Raw genomic sequence first — 21593 nt, 5'->3', positions numbered from 1 at the left:
AAATGCGCCGCTCAAACGCATTTATGGACTCTCGCTCACTTGGATTACGTAAGGGCTTGGAAAACGAAATCTTTTTCTTTTGTTGTATTTTCGTGCATTTAAAAAAAATATTTTTTAATATAAATATCTTTTTAAAAATATTTCTTCGCATATGGAAAGAGAGCTTCCATCTCCCACAGAGGACAGATAAATTACATCCTCGCGTAACTTCTATATTTTAATTGCGACTTGTTTTGTTTGAATGTTTCTTGCGTGTTATATCGGATAGCAGCAAATTCGGCGCAATTTGCTGACATAACTGCCTGGCAAACCATACGATCGAGTTAGTTTTACGAACGCGATACGTAGTGATCCATCCGCGATCTCTTCATCGATATACGCTCAATTACGCGCAAACGAAATTACATTTATCCGGATGCCGTTCCGGCCTGCGTGATCAAAATATCAATTCGCTTTGACGACATTAATTCCGTGCTCGCACGTGCGACAATGCTCGCCAGGAGGTTTAACGTTGCTTCATGAAGCCTGCGTGGTTTTGCGATGTACGCATCGTCGGTAACGATCGCGTATTCAAATAACAACATTCGTATCATGACTTTGCGCCCGTATGCGATACAACCGCGATAAACGTAGTAAGTGGTCTTCCAAATACATTCGGATAATCCAGATATCCTGTTATCTGTGCTTTCACATTGATTTTTATACAAAATATTATATCATGGATATCGCGGCATTATCGACGCGAGGATTGGCGAACACGAATGGAAATAAAAATATTTTTTATCTTACCGATAAATGGCTCATCGTAGACGACGTTTTACTTTATATATGTATATATCTATATATAAAATAAATTATTTATTTATTTATTTATTTATTTATTTATAAGGGCGAATTTTCTAAAGAAAAGACGATTATATAAAGATGATTTTTTTTATCTTGAAAAAATTTTGATTAAATGTCGTTTCCTCTGCCAAATAAATCATTTTTCTCTGCGTCGTTTTCCGTTCCATGCTATTTCCGTCCTTTAAATATAGGATTTCATACAAAAACGACGAACTAACGCACATTCAATACATCGCTACAATACTTGTACGAAATCCCGCGACTTTCTGTAGCAATGATTATTCTCAGCAGTGTATGCACAGATTGCAAAAATAGGCCAGCTGTGCATACGTTGTTCCATATTTCGAATAATGTGGATAGCCTGCGGTGGTAACAAAGCTTCGCATATTTGTGTCGCGCTTTTAAAATCCGCTAAAAACTCAGATTTGCGTATTTTTAATATGTCAGGAATTAATAACTATATTTTAAAATAACGTATATTTAAATACAGCCAAATACGCGCAATGTTTTAATATTTTATCGTCATGCAAATGAAAAAATATCATAAAGCAAGACATTTGTACATAGAAGAGGATCTGTTTAATTTAAACACACGTGTACGTCTAGCAAATATCAAGCAAAATTTACAGGATATTTCATTGATTTTACTGTTGAATAATTACGTTTAAATATGATGTGGGATTTAATTATATTTTTTAATCTCGCTTTTACATACATGTATATATCTTTTTTTGGAGTCAGATCGGCCAATATATTTCGCCCGAATTTATTGTCGGTATATCGAGAAATCCACTTTGCCGCAAGTTATTTCGGACTATTTTTCGTAGACAGTTCTCCGAGCTTGACAATTTTTTCGATGTAACTGAGTGAATTAATGGGCGAATCGTCTGGAACGGAGAGGGGAAAATGAGAAAAGGGGAAGGGTCAGTCACACGAACGGCGAGAATGTGATTTGAGGACGGACGGGTTTCGAAAGGGATTAAATTGGAACACCGAGTATTCATCGTAGCTTACCATGAGCGAGGAATATTTGAATAACTTGTAAATCTCCCAAATGCATATTTGATGACCGCGCTTCGGTTTCGAATTCTCCCACGGTTTTAGTCCATGCCACCCCCTTTGACCATCCTCCTCTATTCCTGACTCGATCATATTCTTCGCCCGATCCTCTCGGAAGCAAGTTGCTGCACCGTTTTAGTCAAAAGTTAGCTTTGTTGAATGATCGCTGTTTCTAATCTTGCTTTAAAATAATTGTTGGACCATTTATTAATGAAATGGCTAGTGCTCGAAACTTCGTTTCGAAATATTTCTACACTCTTTAGACTTCTTAAAATACATAGAAAATATTATATATATTTTTCAGGCGCGTTAAAAAGATATTTTGAATTTTCTTTTTAATTAGACTATTTCAATTGAATCTTTATTATATTTTCAAGACAAATAAAATTTTTCTCTAAATGTATATAGAAAAAATATGACAAAATATAAATAAATATATATAGACATACATGTAAGAAAGGAAAAATGATAATAATATAATACAATCATGCAAGTTATAAGTTTTAATAAGTGAAATCTTATTTCGTAATCTTAATCGGATTACATGATAGTGTTAGCAATTCCCGCTATTTCCATTGCATTTCGAGAAATTTGAAATTTCCTTTGGTATAAAATCAGCGATATTATGGAGAAGGGTATATGAACCTTTCATCGTGGGCATGTCGCTTCAAAGCGCATTGCCTAATCAGCGTGGTTAATTGCAACATGCGCTCTGCCCAAGATACGCAATAGGCGAAGCGTCCTATTTGGAATCTATTAAATGACTGTGCTATGAGCGGACACGAAACTCCTTCAAAGGAATATTTGCTCATTATATTACGCGCCTTAATTCTCTGAGAATATCTCTATTTCGTGGACGACCTCGACAAAAATTTAATTACCGTGCCGCAATATCGGACATATTTACGGGATGTAAAAAATTACTCGTCTGTTTGTCTGTATTGAGTTGAACAACGTTAACGTTGCCATTCTTGCAAAAACGACGATGCCAATTTTTATGCTTTTTGCATGTTTTACCGCGAGAAATATTCGCGTCGAACAATTAATAGGAAATAATTTTGCACTCGCGACGAATGATGATTCGAAGACACGCGTAGAATCCCATATCTGCGCGGGGATCCCGCGAGCTAATGTCACTAATGCGTTTGTAATTTGCACGAGAAGGTTTAAATCTTCTCATTTGGCTCAATGCAAACCGATATGCATCGATGCATTACTTTAATCCCCGTCCGGATACATAAACGCGCATGGCTCGGCTCCCATTATCATACCTGTTATGCGTGCGCCACCATATTAGTCAGTATAGGGTGAGAGCGAGAGGGATACGCGAGCATTAAACGCATTCGCATAATCCTGTTCGGAGTCGCGTCAGCAAAGCCTCGGCGATTCGCTGGAAGCCAGCCCATCCGGTAATTTTCTTCAAATTCTTACGAAAGAATACACGGTTTTATCGAGGAGCGAGCGATTTTCTATCGCAACGACAATAATATCGTTTGCACACGCAATAAAATCTGTATTTGATATCCTGCTCGTTTATATCGAGCATGTTTGAAATGTTGAATTATCTTCACAAGAAAGGAAAATATACAGAAATGTTATTTTACCTGATTTTATTTTATCTGAATCGCATTTTCGAGAAGAGACAACCAATTTCACCGGCGAACGATAAAACGCGATAATGATGCGATTTGCTGCCATAATAAGCGAGAATATTACAATCATAATAAACAGTAAATTACGGACAGCAGTTTGCGAGCATTAGTCACAGTCGAGAGGAGGTTTTGCGGCAAATTACAGCAAATCGTAGAAACGTTCTGCACTTGGCGAACGCAATTTCCTAGCTCCATGGCACTTAAACTCGTGTACAGGAGGAATCACGACTCGCCTCCCCTTCGTCCATTTTCGACGACCCGCGTCCGCTCGCGGCGTTCAAGACAATCCCGAAGTAACTCGATCATGTGAGGAAACTTGCGTTATTATCGTTGCATTCGGGTTTAAGCTTCCCAATTACACGCAAACAGACGACGAGGTGGGGAACAAGGACGAGAGAAGCGCGCGTGCGATTACACGGCGATAGTAAATCGAGTTTCACGATGAACCGGCCTGATCCTGACCCGGGCTGACCCCCGCGGGCACTTTCTCCGTGTTTGCTTTGATTCCAAGTTTCCGGTTAAGTTGGTTACCGGAACGGGCTCTTTGTCCGATCTCGCAAACTCTCGCTCCGCCGCCCCTCTTGCTCCGTGGATTTTCCGTTCAATTCCGCGATGAAATTTTCCTCGGGCTTTGAATCTGACAAAAGAAACGTTTCAGATCCGGAAAAAAACCTGTTTTGTATCTTAAGAATTTGCTATAAAAATTATGATATATTTTAAAGTAATTTATTTAATAATTTATTAATAATTGTTTTAGAATAATTTTTTCTCAATTTAATATTTTCATGTCCAAGAATAATAAAGAAGGCATTTGTGTATTTTTAATTATATAATATATATTGCACGATATGCCTTACTAGATGTTGAAAAGACAATGTAGTTTGTCTATCGGTCATTATCGAGTCACGTGGATTTCTTTCTATCTCGCCAGACATTTTTTCCACGATCCATTATTAGGACGCTTTCTCGCCGAAAATCCAATGGGCTTCAATCTCGCGTAAATATTAGTCAGTCAGACACGTTCGACAAGTTTGATTTCTCTGTTTTCCTCTCCGTTTTAATTAACAGGGGCGAGCATCCGTGGGGGCCGCGCCTCTCCGAGTCGGATATCCGGAGTAGGGCGCGGCCTTCAAATTGAAAGGAAAGGGATGCGGGAGAAGGAAAAACAGCTATCGATCAACTATTCCTCCGGCATTAGAAATGTATTTCTGCCGCGTTTTGTTTAATCCTCGAAAGCTCTCCATTCGTCGTCGTCGCTGTGCTTGGTCGGTTTTCGCCTTTAGAACGGTCTCTCCGACTTTCGCGCCGGTGTTCGATCTACAAAAGCAACGTAGCCTAGCTACAGGATATCCAAATACGAGAGTGTCGGCGTTTGTTATACCGGAACCTCCTAGGATTTCAGTGACGCACGCTCCCAGCCGGATCTCCTTTTAATCCTCGGTCCGGACCGTGGTCCTCGAAACACTGCCAACTCATCACTCGGCCTGAATTTCTCGAACTCTGTTGTTATCTTTGTCCGTCGAATTCGCGTTAAATTCGACCGTATTTGAAAGGAAAAAATAATCACCTAACGTCTACTAATCTAGTATAGAGCTATTAAATGTCATTTGTAATCATGCTTGCAGATCCCTGTAATATTTATAAAATACGATACGAGGTTCATATTTAATTAACATAAATAAATGATAAAGCGGAAAATGTATTCAACGTTTTCGGTTTTCGCCCCGTATCCGAGTAACTCTGTCCCTGTTTGTCTTTCATCTCGAATCTCGTTTCTTGCGCGAGAAAAATATCCGCGAGGTACCGCGGTACCGCTTTCAGAGATACATGGGTCGCAATCTCGCGTATGTAATTTAATTAAGAAGAGGAGGGGGAAGAGAGAGAGAGAGAGGAAACGAGAATAAACGAACGGAAAGCGGGGCTCTTACACGATTAACGTAACTTTTCAATTTTTGGCTAATTAATTCGCCGACTGAATGACGCGAAAGCGGTTGCAAAAAGAGAGCGCATACAGGGGAAGAGTCAGAGAGGCTGGGGGTGATGACGGGGGTGGAAATAGCTGTAAAGGGCGGAATGCCGCGAGCACGATAACGCTGCGAGCGGGCAAACGTAATAACTGGCGACGATATTAATATTTTAAATTCAATTTAAATTCAATTAAAGTTAGATCCCGCGGTATACTAGTAGCAGTCGTTGCCCATTGCCATTGCGGAAGCGGTGATCATATGACGGAAGGAAGGACGAAAGAGGAAGGAAGGAAGGAGGGACGGAAAAAAAAAAGAGGTCGGTCGCCGCTTCGGTTTTTGCTTTGTGCCTGTGCGGCGCACTTGCCCCTAATTATTGCACCGTATTCGTTTCACCGAGCTTTTTCGTTCCCGCGATGACAATTTCTCTGTTTTTTTCTTCATGCGAGTCCAATTAACGATTCGCTTATCGGTTAGTCGGCGATGATTTTTTTGTCTTTGCGAAAAAGCGCGATGATTGACTCTATTTCGTTAAATATTATTTTGGAGTAATATTTTTCTAGACCAACCCTTGTGTGTAATTAACTTGTGGAGACGACTTTATCGTACCTGTAGTAAATGATAATGCTTTCCTTTCGGCGGATTTTCGAGTATTCCGGACTATCCGAAGGTTGCTATTCGCGTTTGTCGACCGCATTGAAAACAAGAACGTATTCGAATCGTCGACGCCGGTCGCTTTGCGGTAATATTTAGATCGAAATGAAATTTCCATTATGCAAATACACGCAGATGCATGGAGTGCGTGGTCGAGTTATCGATTCGCCTCGGCGACGTCGCGTGCAACGCATTCGTTTATCTAAATACAGTTTGTCGGCTCCTCGAAACTCGACCCACTTTTTTGCGTTCTCATTCAATGACATTTTAATATTCCCGTTTTTTTATGCGTAACGAATCGTCTCTCTTTTCCTCGTTTCGCTAATAATATAATTTTCCTTCTCGTTTTTTTCTCTCTTTGGTGGAATGTCTTCTGCTACTTAAGAATAAGTTCCGGAAAGATCCGGGAACACGACGGAAGAAGAAAGCGTATCTTTTTAAATTCCAGTAATTCAATTGTTCCTGATTTTCAACGTGAAATGTAGATCGGAGACGAGATGTACAGCCGATAAGTTTGCGCGCAAAAAGAAGGACTGCGAATTAAGAATTTATAATTTGCATCAATAGCATTATACATTGTAAATTCCGTGGAAACGAGACGCGACATATCTGAGATATCTCTGTCAGGTAGTGGGCATACACTTGAATTATATAACGTATACGCGCTCATGTGTATATATGTATAATTTGCGTCGAATACATCTCCTGTCTCTTCGAAAACGAGCTGCATGAGAGAAATATCTCGTCGGAAGACTCGAGGGCGCGGCTTGTACCTATTTCGCAAGCATGCGTACACCTCATGGAATTTTACGGGCTAAGAGGAAAGGCTGAAGCAACGGCACGGATATCATAAGACTCGGGTGTAAGAGGGCGGAAGGGAAGAAGATTCAACTCGTCGAGCAAGAGAAAACGCGGTAGCGACAACGATTTCCATCCACTCTCCCGCCTTTTTCTGTATCGTAGAAAATTATTTGCATCTCTTTCGCAACCATTCCTTCGGCATTCTTGTTTATGTATGTATCCGTGTTCCGATTTCTCGATGAAATTTCAAAAATGTATATAAAGTCAATTTAGAGACGATTTTTCTTTAACAAAATTATCGAGGCATTAATAATTTTCGAGTTACAAGCGTTGGAGAGAAAGATGAGTCTCTTAAATCGAATGTTTTTTTGTAAATTAAATTTTGTGGAGTTAAGCTGTTAACAAAACTGCATTTTTCAGTCAATTTTAATTCAATTTAATAACATTTTAATGTTTAATTTAGTTATGCATAAAAATATACGAGATAAAAATTTGGAAATTTGTAAAAGAAAAATGATTTTTTTTAATATGTTCGCTAAAGAATAATCGATTCCAAATTGGAGACTCTAGAGAATCTGCTATTAAAGAGAGATTTGATAGTTCGGAATATTTTATACATACATATATATCTATATGTGTGCAGTTATAATAAAAATTACAGTTATAATCTACTTATTCATCTGAAACCTTTATCACGTATTTACGTGGATTATGCGCCGTTAACCGTCGTATCTTGGATGGATTTATGCGTCGAAATAATTGGCCGAATATCTTCCACGGCCGCGATCGAACTCCCGTTTAATCTCGCGATTTCGTTAGCGATCGCGCATTTTAATTCGTGTGCCCGCGCGCGATTGCCATTTTTCCTGAACATCCAATTTGCGCGAAACGTTAATCTCGTTTCCTCGTTAATACGTCTCACCGATCTCCTCGCTCTCGTCCCCGCGCGTTGCAAGAATGAGAGATAGAAATTCATCCCGCGTACGTGTGCAGCATCCCCTAAAGTTTACGACGGACCGGCTGACGTCACGTTGAACCCTCGCCGAGTAAAATAAAAGCTCGGACCCAGTCGCAAAAGTCGACAGACGTTGTCGACAGACGTGCGACTGCAATAACGCGATGAGATAATCGCTCCGCGACACATTTTTTCTCTTTTTTTAACGCGCTGTGTTACTGCAAACTGCAATTTGACCCGACTCCGCGGTCTCGCAAATTGCAGATGTCTCGCCTTAATTATACATCGCGAGAAGATAATGACAATAACGTTGCCGCGCCTGATAATACGAATTGACGAATTTTAATTATTGGTAAAAACCACGTGCCATCCATTGACGAGGCGATAAAGAACATCGTTAGTCACGATATTTGATTACGTCGCTCGGTATCCTTCTTGAAATTATCCCGTCGAATGCATTTAATGTTCTCTCCGAGCTTAATGACGATGCGGTTTCGATGGTGAAATCCTATTCATGGCGCGGATATTAACAGTATCTTTTTTTTTGCAACGTCTATTTTTAGCGATTTCCTCTTTCAATGATCGTCTACTATCCTCGTGATGTGAGTTACCGGTGAAAACCTTTTTCGGCGTTGGCCGGGAACGCTCTTTCGCGAATTTTTCAAGGGGAAATTCCTCGTTCAGACCGCGTCTATTCGCGAATTTGGGAAAGCGATTCCGCCGAGTCGTGAAAGCCGGACGTTCGGGAAACTTCTGGCCGTGAACGTATTATATAACAACGGTGTATACGTTTAGGAGGAAGAGAGAGAAAGAGTGGTCACGTCTCTCGAAACGGGTTAAAGACTTTTACGACCGGCCTTCTGGAAACACGTTTCATTGCCGCGTTTCGTTTCGTTTCGCTTCGTTTCGCGAAAAGAAGGGTTGGAGTCCCGACTCGCTCCAGACGCCTCGTGAGACGGCCTCGTTTCTTCGTGACGGAATTTCTTCTTGCGGACGAGAATGCCTCTTTTTACGTTCGCGAACGACGTAAAGAGAAGGAGGCGCAGACGCGACACTTGACGAAATCGCGTACACCTTTATTTTACGGGAATTTCCGCGCGTCGAGTCGTGCGGAGGCGTTTGACGATTATTCGTGGTATCATGAATGAAGAACAATAACAGCTCGTAGTGATTGTACGCAGTATGTTTCACATAATAATGAGATGCATTTACACACAATACTTTACGAATAATTACGATAAGAATTGAATATCAAATCGAATTTTTCTTTTGTTCTCATCTCTCATACGATAAGAGGCGAAGATGTGGCGTATATTTTACGAGTAATCGTACAATCTGTGCAGTAATTAGAGCAACTGATAATTTGTCAGTAATTGCTTTCTTAATGTAAATTGCGTGCAGTGATACATATTGAAGCAATTACCGCAGAAAACAGCCGCTATTGTGCGGTTGCATCGCCGGTTTCGCTTACATACGGAGCATGGCAAAAATATCACCAACGGACGTTGAAAAATACTCGTCGTAACTATGTTGTCGTGGTAAATAGTGGAGCGAAATAAGAAAAACGGCGTGGAAATATGACGCGATACATCCAGTGGGATACTGGAACTTGAAATTTTCAAACTGGAAATTTGTGTTGGCTACGTGCTGCATGAGGAAGCACACCTCGGGGACGACTTCTTAGGGAAGCTAATTCTTCCAAGATGAAAACGAAATTAATTACTCAAAATAGATTCGATAATCGAAATTTATTCGGATTAAAAACTTTGTTTTCTCCTCTATATATTTAATTTTTTAAAGATATTAGTTGTTTTATACACGCCTAAAAGTTCAAATATATAATTATCCCAAAGAGAAACTTTTCGAGATACACAAAATGCCTAAAACTAGCCTAAAATGGGAAGAGGCATTCTCGCTGTGTCCGGCGCGATACCATCGATTCGCCTGGACGCGCAAGGACGATTAATAAATTGCTTCCGTTCAATTATAGACCGTGATAAATCGAGCCGTCTACAGGTAGTCGCCTGGCTCGTCAGCGAGGAAATTGAGCGACGCCCTCCCTCTCGTTCTTCCCCTCTCCCTCCCCTCTCACTCACACTCTCTCTTTCTCTCGCGCAATCGGGCACGTACATTCACATGTACGCGTGTCTACATCCTCGCAAAGTTGGGAGGGAAAATTGAAAAGTTAGTCCCGTCGAGATTGACTACTCCCGATCCCGACGCGGACCCGTTCGTGGATGTTTCCGCGGCAGTTAAACCGGAGGGAGAGGCGCGCTCTGAAATCGGCTTTTTCGCGTTAGTCGTAATAATGCGGTTATCCGAATTCGATGGTGTCACGTAGTGTCGCGAACGAAGTTTGCGAAACTTGTTTGCGAAACTGAAGTTTGCCAACTTTTCGCAGCCTTAGCCTTCGCATCGTTCACCGTTTACCTAGGATATGTAAGTTTCCGGAAAGAATATTAACTTTCTCGAGGAAGAGTTGCGCGTTGCAAATCGCGTTAATATACCGTTATCGATTTACGTAAAGAGATATAAAATTTTGCGGGTCGAATATCGAGATCGTTGTTTTTCCCTTCGTTTTTTTTTTATTTTATCTTCTTTCTTTTCCGCGAGCGCGAATCGCCGGCATCGCACGGTAGGTCGAACGACAAATTCGTCGTCTCGACATCGTGGAAGGTAACACGGTTAAGCGACAGGATCAATGCCGGGGTTATACTCGGTCCCGGTCTTAAGCGAGTTACTTTAATCCAATCGCAAACAGGATGGGATCCGATTAACCCATGTTAGCCGGCTATTTCCAGCGATCCTGATGCATCGAGCTGTGCCTCGAGTTCTCACGCCGCTCTATTTCTCTTTCGGATTTTAACAATGAGACTTTAATATTATTCGGCAAGTGCAATAATATATATGATTGTTTCCCGATATTTCGGGAATTTCGGAATGACTGTAAACAATGAGAAATTAAATTAAATACGTGGAATAATCTATGCTAATTTAAAAGGTCGGGAGTTTTTCCTCTATTAAGTAAAAAATTAAATAAAAAATGTGATTAAATACAATACTGTGACGCATATTTCACATACACGTGAAATACTGTAATTCAATAATAGTTGCGATCTGCATAAATCGTAGTATTTGATACGTTGCATCGCTCAAAGCTTCCCACAGTGTAATGCGATTTTACGCGTTTTGTTCATCGCGATATCCCACGCATCATTCGTTGCTTTTCGTAGTGATCGCCACATTTTCCGCACTGCAACAAAAGGGAGAAAAAAAATCGAGTCGAAACCGAGCTGCTTTATTGTATCGACATGACGGATTCGGTGAACATTAGCACCATTAGCGCAACCTGCATTCGGGATCAAACGCTACGTAGGTTGCTTCGTTCCATCAATAACGACCTCCTATTGTTCGTGTCTGTTCTCTGTTATCCTACCGTTCTGACCAAACGAAACTCGCGAAAGAAGAGAGACGCGAAATTTTTTACCTTTTACGAGCATGCGAAACAACATTGGACGAAACATGAGAGGCACGTTAGCTAGCGACATGACGTAGAGAACGCTCGAAAAAAAATGATACAATGATAATAATGAAATATTTTTGCGACGCGTGATACAGAAAGACGAGTATGAAGAAAAATATCGAGGGAAAATACAGCGGAATAAATGGCAAAAGTCGATTTTTTCACAATTTCAAAATCGAGTTCAAAATCGCACGCGCATGTATACATGCATAATAATGCGCTCGAGTGACTTGCTTATTATTATAGGATCGCATCAACGAGAATTTGCTCTCGGATGTCGCACTTCGTTAGTCTCGTCTTTTTCGACGAAAAGATCTCCCGAGAATTGACTCGAGTAATCTAATTCAGAAAGTTTTCGCGATCCGAGAAGCTATTTTACAGAGACATTATACGATTTGGCGATTTCTTCTCGCATAAAATACACGTCTTCGACGTGGCTCACTTCACTCGTAAATAATAAATGCACATACTTTGCTCTTCGTATCTTCATTTACCTGACAAGTTCTATGTAATTTTTATATTTGAATTTTTAATCGACATTTCTTTTCTTTTATTTATTTTTCTTTTAGAATTGTAAAGATATCGGAAGAGCAATTTAGAAGAGTAAAGCAAAATTGCATTTTATGCATCGATCCGACACTGATCGGAATAAAGTGATTGAAGTGTATTGCGATGGATTATTCAGTAAATTATTAAAAAAACATTTAAGTAATAAAAACACGAAATATTTTAAATCCCTATCTGATATCTGTTTTTCTTTAGCAGTAAGTTAAACTTGAAAACATTTTCTACTATTTTTTCACTGTATGCAGCTTTATTTTGTAGTTTATTTTTATATTATTTATACAATTTACTGAATAATCAGTTAAAATTATCAATTTAATTTTATTAATATTTTATTAATATTATCAATAATTAAAATTATTATTATATTATTACTATATTATTATTATTAAATTTATATTATATTATTAAATTTATTATATATAATTACAATGCGCATATAATAACAATAGCCACGTGTGTTCTTCATATATTTTTTTCTGGGTATCGTATTTTTCGGAACGTTAGAATTACTTGAAATATTACGCATACATATGGATCCTCTTATCTTTTTTATCGGCGATAATAATGAAACATTTAAATAGCCGATTACGGGTACACCGGTCGGATAATTGTGCGCAGGCGAGTTGCATCGAAATTTTCAATTCATTAACGAACTCTCACAGTTTCTATGTATATTGCTTTGTGAGATGGTGGGAAAGCTGCAGCTGATCGAGGGGAAATAACCAGCCCCGCTTTTCGCGGCTTGCGTTGGTTTGTAGCGCGTTAAGCCACCCGCATTAAATACGCTGTGAATTCAAGAATAAGCGCCACGAAACTTGTCGAAATATGTGGCAATTATTAAATAATTATAGGGAATACAATATGTATATGTATGTAATTTTTTTATATCACCATAAGAAAGGGAAAAAGATGGGGAAAATATTTTCCACTGAAAGCGCTATCCGATAAAATTATTTTAAAAACCAAATCTTTATCTTTACCTATTTTACGACATATCATGATTTTTTTTCTACAGATCACTAGCGAAATATTTCAGGATTTTACAAAATTCGCGCATTAATTCGTTCGCCTTTCTTTCTTTGGCAAAATTTCTTTAATTTTCAATATCTTTTTTCTATTCTTTAATTTTCGCATGATAAACTTTGCATGCGCGAATTTATCTATTGTATTTTGAAAAAAAATTCTCAATGCCAAGAGAGAGGACAACCTCTCAAAAGTTCCCATTAGAGAGAATTATTCCTCCTAATTTTCGAGGATATCTCGTGGTTCGTTTGACTGACTTGAACCTAAGATGGCATTTCAGTCTCTTTCGTTTGAGAGTCGACTCGAGTGGTTTGTGTCGCGTCCGTTTGCAGGAATCAACCGCTTTTTCGACCGACTCCCGTGTACAGTTCCGTACTTCTTTGGGGATCCTTCTCGTTTGCTAATGACGACGTCCTCAAAATCTCGAGCGGCCGCTTTACAAATGTGACGGGCCTTCGGGTCAGTCGAGATAGACCGTCTTTACGGGCCAAGTTTTTAATCGGTCTTTAGATTCGCCTGCGGTCGCACTTAACTATCGTTTCTCTCAAACTTGCTACGATAGAGAGAAATATTAGGGCTCATTTCGTTTTTTTCATATCTCTTTTACGGATGGTTTTTATTTTACGTTTTTTGAGATTATCAATGATCATATTTAAATATTTTCCATATTTTTTGTAATATATCGGTGTATCTGTTTTTTCTTTAAACTTATTATTCACAACTTATTTTTGCTACTGTTGAAATATTTTTTCGTGCATTTTATATTTTTACCTTATCAAAAATATAATGACATAATAAGAAGCGAGAAATATATTCCTGAAATATATAGAAACTAGAAAAAATTGAAGAGAAATATATATAATACACATAATGAATATACATGATGCATGATAATTGCAATTTTAATAATTAATGGAGAAATGTTGCAGAAGAGGATTTTAATAAATACATTTTTAATCACAAAAACGAAGAAATAAATTTCTGCATTATAAACAAAAAGACAACGAATTACGGGATTAGTATTGCGCGTTTGCGTATCGGAAATATTAATTATCGTCATTATATTAAAATTTTAATTAATGCTATATTCCGATAAACGAAAAATAACTGTGGCAATATATGCATAAATATGATTCTGACAGCTCTTTAAAATTTAAAAGCATATCATATCATCTTTCATATCATGAAATATTCGCGAAAAATTCTAAACAATAAAAAAATGTATATCACAGAAAATCGTAAATATTAATTTAAAGGAAAGAAACACGGTGAATTTAGTACGAAAAAAATGCGTATAAAATTAATTGCCGAGAAGCATAGTAGATAATTTTTGTGATGTAAAAGTTTTCTAAATTCTTCCTCATTCTCTATTAGAAAATAAGAGAAAGAGAGACAAAACCGAAATGCAGTATCGTCTACAAGTAATACCTGTGAGGAAACTTTCGAAAGGAAACGAAGCAAGAGACCGGATGGAAAACTTTGTCGACCTCCGCGAATCGGAGGGGCGCAAGCGAGGGAGAGAAAAGAGAGAGAGAGAGAGAAAGAGATAGGGAGCCGAGAGTGGAATTCTGGACGCGCGACAAGAGGCTGGGACGCGACGACAGGTAGAACGACGAGAGTGGTGAATTACCCCTCCGAAACGAAGAGGAACGAGAGGAAAATACCCGGTGGCGAAGCAATGGGGATCGAAGCCGCAGAAAAGCCTTTGGTGGGAACCCCGGATGGTGACCCTACAGTTCGCTTTTCTCGTCGTACTTTCCACCCTCACTTCACTTCCCTCCTCTCCTCGTTCCCGGCTCTCGTAACATTCCTCTTTGCCATCGACGGAGTCATAGAAGTCGAGCAAAGCCGATCGTACTGCGCTGTATCATGTAAGTTCCTTCCTCTCGCTCTTCTCCCTTCGCTTCGCCCGAATTCGCTCTCTAATATTCTCGAGTTCTGTCATTTTTATTCTCTTGTCCGCCGACGCGACCGAAGCTTGGCACGAATGGGGGAAATAAAAAAAAAAGAATTTTCACTCTTGTGCAACTCGATTTTTAGGCGACCGCGTTTCTTCTGTCATCATGGTAAATCGTTTAGACTGCCATGAATTACGCATTTGTAATTCGAAACACGACTGACGGTATTTTTAATTAGATTTACGATTTTCATATCGTATTTATTTGTTATTTTTATTTTCACAACAACATTCCATATAATAGAATACGTCAATTGTTCTATCTTTCCTTTCGAATCTGAAATGCAATAATTTGTTTCCAAACCTTTTTTCCGAAGCTAATTTTTCCGCCAATCAAGCTGTACAGAATTAGCTTCGACATAGACTTTCTCTCAGAGACATGCAGAGATTCAATGATTCGATTAATTAATTAACAGGCATTATCAGTTTTTGAAGGTGAGATGTGTCTACGTTTTTTTTCTGTTCTGAGAACTGCTGTGTATGATAGTATTTTCGAATGCATAATTTAATTTCTCCGACATCGCACTGCTCGCTGTTTTCTTTTCGACTCTTCTTTTGTCTTGTCCTTTTCTTTTCTTGTCGCCGGCAAATAAATAACGAACCGACCGCTTCCCATTAAGATTTTTTCCCTTCTTCTCGACGGATGGAGAAGTTTTCGCATCGTCTTTTTTTATACGGTGACAAATAAGCAAATAGTCTTACTACCGTCGTCGACATTGTTATTCCTAGGGCGAAACTAACTCTCCTATTTTGCTGTTGTTATTAGCTAATGGTACCCGCTAAAGTTCTGCGAAAATTCGAAAACCGGGAACGTAGGAGTAGCGATGGGGTAAATATGTGTATGTAGAATCTAATACAAGTCTCTCCCTAACAATTATTAACAAAGTTACGGTCTCTAACGAGATTGACATTTCCAACGGCAAGATATTTGAGTAAAGAAATTTTCAGACAACAGTATAAAATATAGATGCTTATTTAAATAATAAATTATCAACTATAAATAATGTGTAGATTATATTTGTTGGTTTCTTTTTTATTAATTTTTTCCCTTGTGAAAAATTCTTATACCATTTCAATCTCAACGATTCTATGAAAGAAACACAATTTCCAATTTCATTTCATTCATCTCGCTAACTTTATCATTTCTTCCCTCTCTTTATCTTCCCCCTCTCGCAGGAATTACTCTATTCGATGGATTGAATTACCCTCGGCAGATTTCGGTCACCGTAAAACTTGCCTGATTTATCGTAATTGTCAACGAATCCTCAAAGCACCGGCGAGAAATTGTGAAGCTGATTTCCGGTTCGGTGAGACACCTCAAAGAAGCTCGCGCGCCAACGAATTTTCTCCGAAGAGGAGCGACGGTTTCTTTTCGCGTGGGAAATTTCGGGGCTGTTCGACGATTTCTACGCTTTATCTAGACGGCGTCGGTGATCTCGCGGTCCACGAAGAGATTATACGACGGTAATTGAATTAAATGCCAAAGTAAATTTCACTCGCAATAACACAGACTTGCATTATGTTGTACAGAGCTGGCCGTCGTCGTCGTCGTCGCTTATTTTTCATCCTCGGGCCGGAATTTCGTGATATCCCGCGATATTGTCGCGTCGTGCGTGCACCAAGCTCGTCGGCAACGCGAGCTTTAATTCCGAACCGATACATAATCCGCTTATTCAGAGGGCGCTTATTAATTTTTAGGCGAAATCGGATCTGCGAGTAACGTAACGCGTCGATCGAAAAAAATTGGGGAAAAAAGAGAGATAAGAGGAGGAATAAACGCAGTATCCGACGCAGGAATAGATCGGCATGATGATGGACGTCCATACGTGGTGATTTGGGAAACGCGGAGGAACACCTCTCCGCTTTATTTTTTCCCTCTTTTTTTCTTCTTTTTTTTGCCGATTCTCGAAAATCGGTTGTTGTACACGGAATTTTATGTACCGTCGAGTGACGTTTATTCCGCGATCGGCGCTTTTTGCGTCGCTTTTGTTCGCGCTACGGGCTCGAGGAAAAGGGAAAAGCTAATCGAGAGAAAAGGTATTGCTCCACTCGATCTCGTCGGAAAAATGTCGTGTTTTATAAAGGAAAATAAACGACACTGGGACGTTGCTCTCGCGATCGCGAGACTGAGAGACTCGCTTTCTTTTTTCAACATGGCATTCTCCATTGTTTGTTGTTGCTGCTTTCATAGAGATTATTTTTACGTCAATTTTTGAAGAAATAGAAACAAAACTAGGATACGCCTCTTTCAAGCTTTGCATTAATATAAAATATATAATTATTTATAAATCGTAACATAAAATACCGCCGTATTTATTATACAGACCGAAATACTGGACCTTTATAGTTGCATGACTAATGATTGAAGATTAATTTTTCAGAGCTCTTTTCATACACATAGACACACATATACACCCGTCGCATTCTACTTTGGCGTTCGTTTGTTCCGTCGAAGGTTCGATCATCACGATTACCTTTTTACGACGAAAATATCCGTCGGAGCTTTCAAGCTTTGTCACGTATAACGACGGCCAGTCATGATTCGGGCCACCTTCAATGCGCCGATTTCAATTTCGCGGGATAAAAACGCGTCGTTGAATAAGATGAGACGGATCCCTTACATCGATTCTATGTAAGGACGTATCGGAGATATCCTGCCGCCATTCCTTCCCTCGTGTTTGGCTTTCAATATCTATGAAGAAAGTGCGCCACTTCAGAGACATGTCGTGTATCGACGACCCGGACTGGAAAATATAGCATCGTCATGGGAGGAACATATATTTCGACAGGCGCGATAAATGATAGAATCAAAGTCGCAATGTCATCGTTAAAATGAACTCCGATGCTTTTAACTCTGATTCGCGCATCTATCAATACCCCGTACATTCTTTTTTATAAAATCAGAAAAATTGAAGCGATCCCGTATAATCGATTATAAGATCATTAGAAACGTCAAAGTCATGTTTGAAAGAAACCTTGATGTATTCTGCTTATTATAACGGAAAAAGATTAATTTTAATACCGTATAATTATAAGAAGATTATTAATATTTCTTTTCTTAATATTCATCTTTTGAGCATAATGGACGCATAATTGATTTTAATTAAAGAGGACATTAATTTATAAAATAATTCTTAACGTTTTTGAAAGCGGATCTCTCTCTTTGTAATGTTAGCATGATTTTCCGCAGAGATTTCTTGAATCAACTTTGCGATATGAATAATTTCACTTGAAAAGACGAGCATCTTAAAAGAGTATAATTAATTCCCCAATGTGCATAATTTTTCTAATTAATAAACTTTCAATCGATCGAGGAAAGTATTTTGGGAAAAACTTGAATCGTTGCTCTAACATAAAAGTACAAAATGCGAGAGATGTAACAAATATCTAGTGAAATCTAATTTAATCACGAAGCGCTTGATTTATGTCAAAGACGCGAACGTAACATATCACCGCGTTGTAGACGTATATAGAGAAAGAGAGTCACAAGAAGGCTAAATTTCCAGTCCAGGGAAATATTGATATACGCCGGACGCATATTTTTATGGGAAGGGAGGGAGGGGGTGCCATAAAAATCGGTCGGATACACGGCGGAGGTGGCGGCGGCCGTGTCGAAAGAATCGTAAAAATTTCACGCACGCGCTCTCGCGACCGTGCATTCTTTACTTAGCCGTTCGCGCTCGCGATCCCAACAAACCTATAAGCCGTAAACAATAGTTACGCCCGGTATATAAGGCGCGTCAAATTATCAAGATATATATTCCTAAGGTACCCCTGGCTGAAAGGCTCGGAGGAGGGAGGGAGACAGGTGCGAGGGAATGGAACGAGGAGGGAGTTAGACGAGGAAAGGAACGGGAAGCTTTCGCGTAAAGGACAAAGAGGGTAGGTTCGTTTCTCCGGATGGTTGGAAAATCGACAAAAGGGATGAGGAAGGGCGCGCTCCACGTAGATCCCCAATGGCCCCATTGCACCCTGGGGTCTGTATTAATGATATAATATTTCTTTGATTCACCGAAGCGGCGTACTTTAACAATCACTCTCCTTTCGCCCTTCCTCGTAGGCTCCGAGTTGATCCGTTTCTTTCCCTCTCTTTCTCTCCCTTCTTTCTTAAACAAGAGGGGGAAGGGATAAAGGGAGACGGTGGATGAGTTGAAACGTAGTTTCAGCCGAAGGAAGATCCGTTTCGCGTACCTTAGAGCGCAGATAAATTACATTCATGTTCTCCATCCCTCGAGTACCTCTCTCTCCCCCCCCCCACGCTCGGAGCCAACCACCTCCGGGCATCGTGCGAGTCCCTGGAATGTTCGAATCCGTCGGAACGTTGACGGAGACGAGATTGGAGGGACGAGAGGAGAGAAGAGGAGAAGGGAGGAAGCGGAGTTTATTTAAATCAGAAATAACTCCTTATACTCGGTTTTCCCCACCCCGCTCGAGTATATCCTGCAGCCTCTATTTCTCGCTCTTCTCCTCCCGCTCAATCTTCGTATCGCATATACCCTTTTCCCTGCCGCTCTTTACCTCGAGACTCGCTACTCGAAACTTAGCGGATGACTTATAACGCTTAACTCTCTCCCTCTCTCCTCTCTCAGTGGTAACAAAGTTTCCATTTCTATCCGTTATAATAACAATCCAATGACAGTTTCTGTTTCTATCGTAATATAACTCATCTTTTTCGGCCACAAATTTGAATAATAGATCTTTTTCGAGTGAAAATTCGATTAGGTATTTTCTTTGCCATGTTTTTATTTTAAATATTATGAGTATCAACTCACATACATCACAAACTAGATAAATGGTCAATAAATGATGAAATTAAATGCAATTATCTCGGGTATCTATTTGTCAATTTCATATTTTTCTCTCTCTCTCTCTCCATCTTCTACGTATATATTTTCTATGAAAATATGATAGGGAGAAACTGAATGACAGTAATCTCTGTGGTTGCCGAAAAGTATGATTATCGGATTTTTCAAGAAACTATATATTCCTTCTCCGAAAGTCTCCGAAATATGAGACGTGCCGCTAAAAAAGTAGGACTCGCGGGAATTCGCGAACTTGAACGAACTTATTTATTGGATGCGAATAAATTTCGGCGGAGCTTGACAGGCGAAGTTGTGAATGACGAAAAGAGCTGAAAGACGAAAAGAGAACGCACAAGGGTGACTTTTTCTTAGGGTCGATTTTTAAACGAGGGTGTAAACGACCCTTTTTTTTTCGATTGACATCGAAACTTCGGATGCCATATCGGGATCTTCCTACAACACGCAAATGTATCTATCTATATTTTTTTACACACACACACACACATGCAGAACGCATACGCGTTCGTGAAATATACTGGGAGGTGACATATTTATAGCGGACTACGAGTATTCGATTCAATAATGTCTTTTATGGCTGACATCGAGACGAGCACCGCGATTCCTCGACGGCGAAATGTTAAGAAGCTCGTGGCCAGAGGAGGACTGTCGCGGATAATCCGGGATCACAAAAGACGAGGATCGGGGGAAAGCTGGCTCGAAGCGGAGGACACGAAAAGGGGAGCCTAGATACCATATGTCACCGCGCGACGAAACGTGTTTGTCCTGGGATTGTCGATCTAATTCGATCTTGATGAAGAGTGAAACGGGAGTGAAAAAAAGAGTTATCCATATCGTACGTTTAAAGATTAAATAAAATAATTCAAATGTAATCTTTAATTAATTATATCAAGATTACATTTGAAGATTACAATTATAACAAGATTGTCAAAGGATAATACTGAAAACGCGTTCTTTATCGGTGAAAAAATTTGATAACATTAGCATCTTTATGAATAAGAAGGAACAACAAAATTCTAGATATTCTCTCTTGATCCTAAAATTAAAATACAGATATATATATAAATACATGCCTAAAATATTGAAATAAATATTAAGTAAACTAGTAAGTAAAGCACGATGGCTGGTCTTGAATCAAGATGGATTGACGTAGATGAAAGAGCGGAAATAACGCCAATGTTGGCGCGTAACGAATTGTATTTATTTAATAGACTCGAAATCCGTCACTCGCGAAAAAGTGTAACACCCTCGATCATAATCAAGTGCAGCGCGTGACGCGAGGCGCGAGGTGAATAATTACGAATGGCCCGTGGGGGGAAAACGTTTCCCGAATAGTCTATGAAATCCGAAACGCTTTCGAAATGTCACGATAAAATGGCAAACAACGCGGAACGTCCGGCACCGAAAACGTATACGCGAGGCCGTCAACGAAGAATGCGCTCATTTAGGTTTTGTGCGGCGCGCGAGAACTGAACGGGGAAAAAATAAAAGAGGTATAGCCACGTGTAGAAAATTGTCGGTACATGCTTCGGTGCTTTGTAAAATACAGCGAACGACCGTAACGGTGTAACCGCTTGCTCGATAATTATCGACGCGCTGAATTTGCCTATAGTTTTGCAACAGGGTCTTTTATCCGACCCTGTGTCCGTTGTGCTGTCGAGCAAAACGAGAAACACGGGTTTGGGAATCGTTCACGAATCATAGGACAAATATTGTATGCATATACATTACACATGCAATAGGACACCCTCGCTCGTTTAACGTTATACACA

At 39.6% G+C, this 21593-nt stretch overlaps 1 protein-coding gene across 7 annotated transcripts in view; it reads left to right on the top strand.

Moving 5' to 3' along the window:
* The window catches only part of LOC105256683 (polypyrimidine tract-binding protein 1), a 360732-nt gene that overhangs the window by 279556 nt on the left and 59583 nt on the right, over positions 1-21593 (top strand). The gene's annotated exons all lie outside the window — the stretch shown is intronic.

This window comes from Camponotus floridanus, unplaced genomic scaffold (genome assembly GCF_003227725.1).
Source record: "Camponotus floridanus strain SB8 unplaced genomic scaffold, Cflo_v7.5 scaffold7, whole genome shotgun sequence".
NCBI classification, from domain to species: Eukaryota; Metazoa; Arthropoda; class Insecta; order Hymenoptera; family Formicidae; genus Camponotus; species Camponotus floridanus.
The sequence above is the reverse complement of the archived record's forward strand: the minus strand, read 5'-3'. Positions and strand labels throughout refer to the sequence as shown.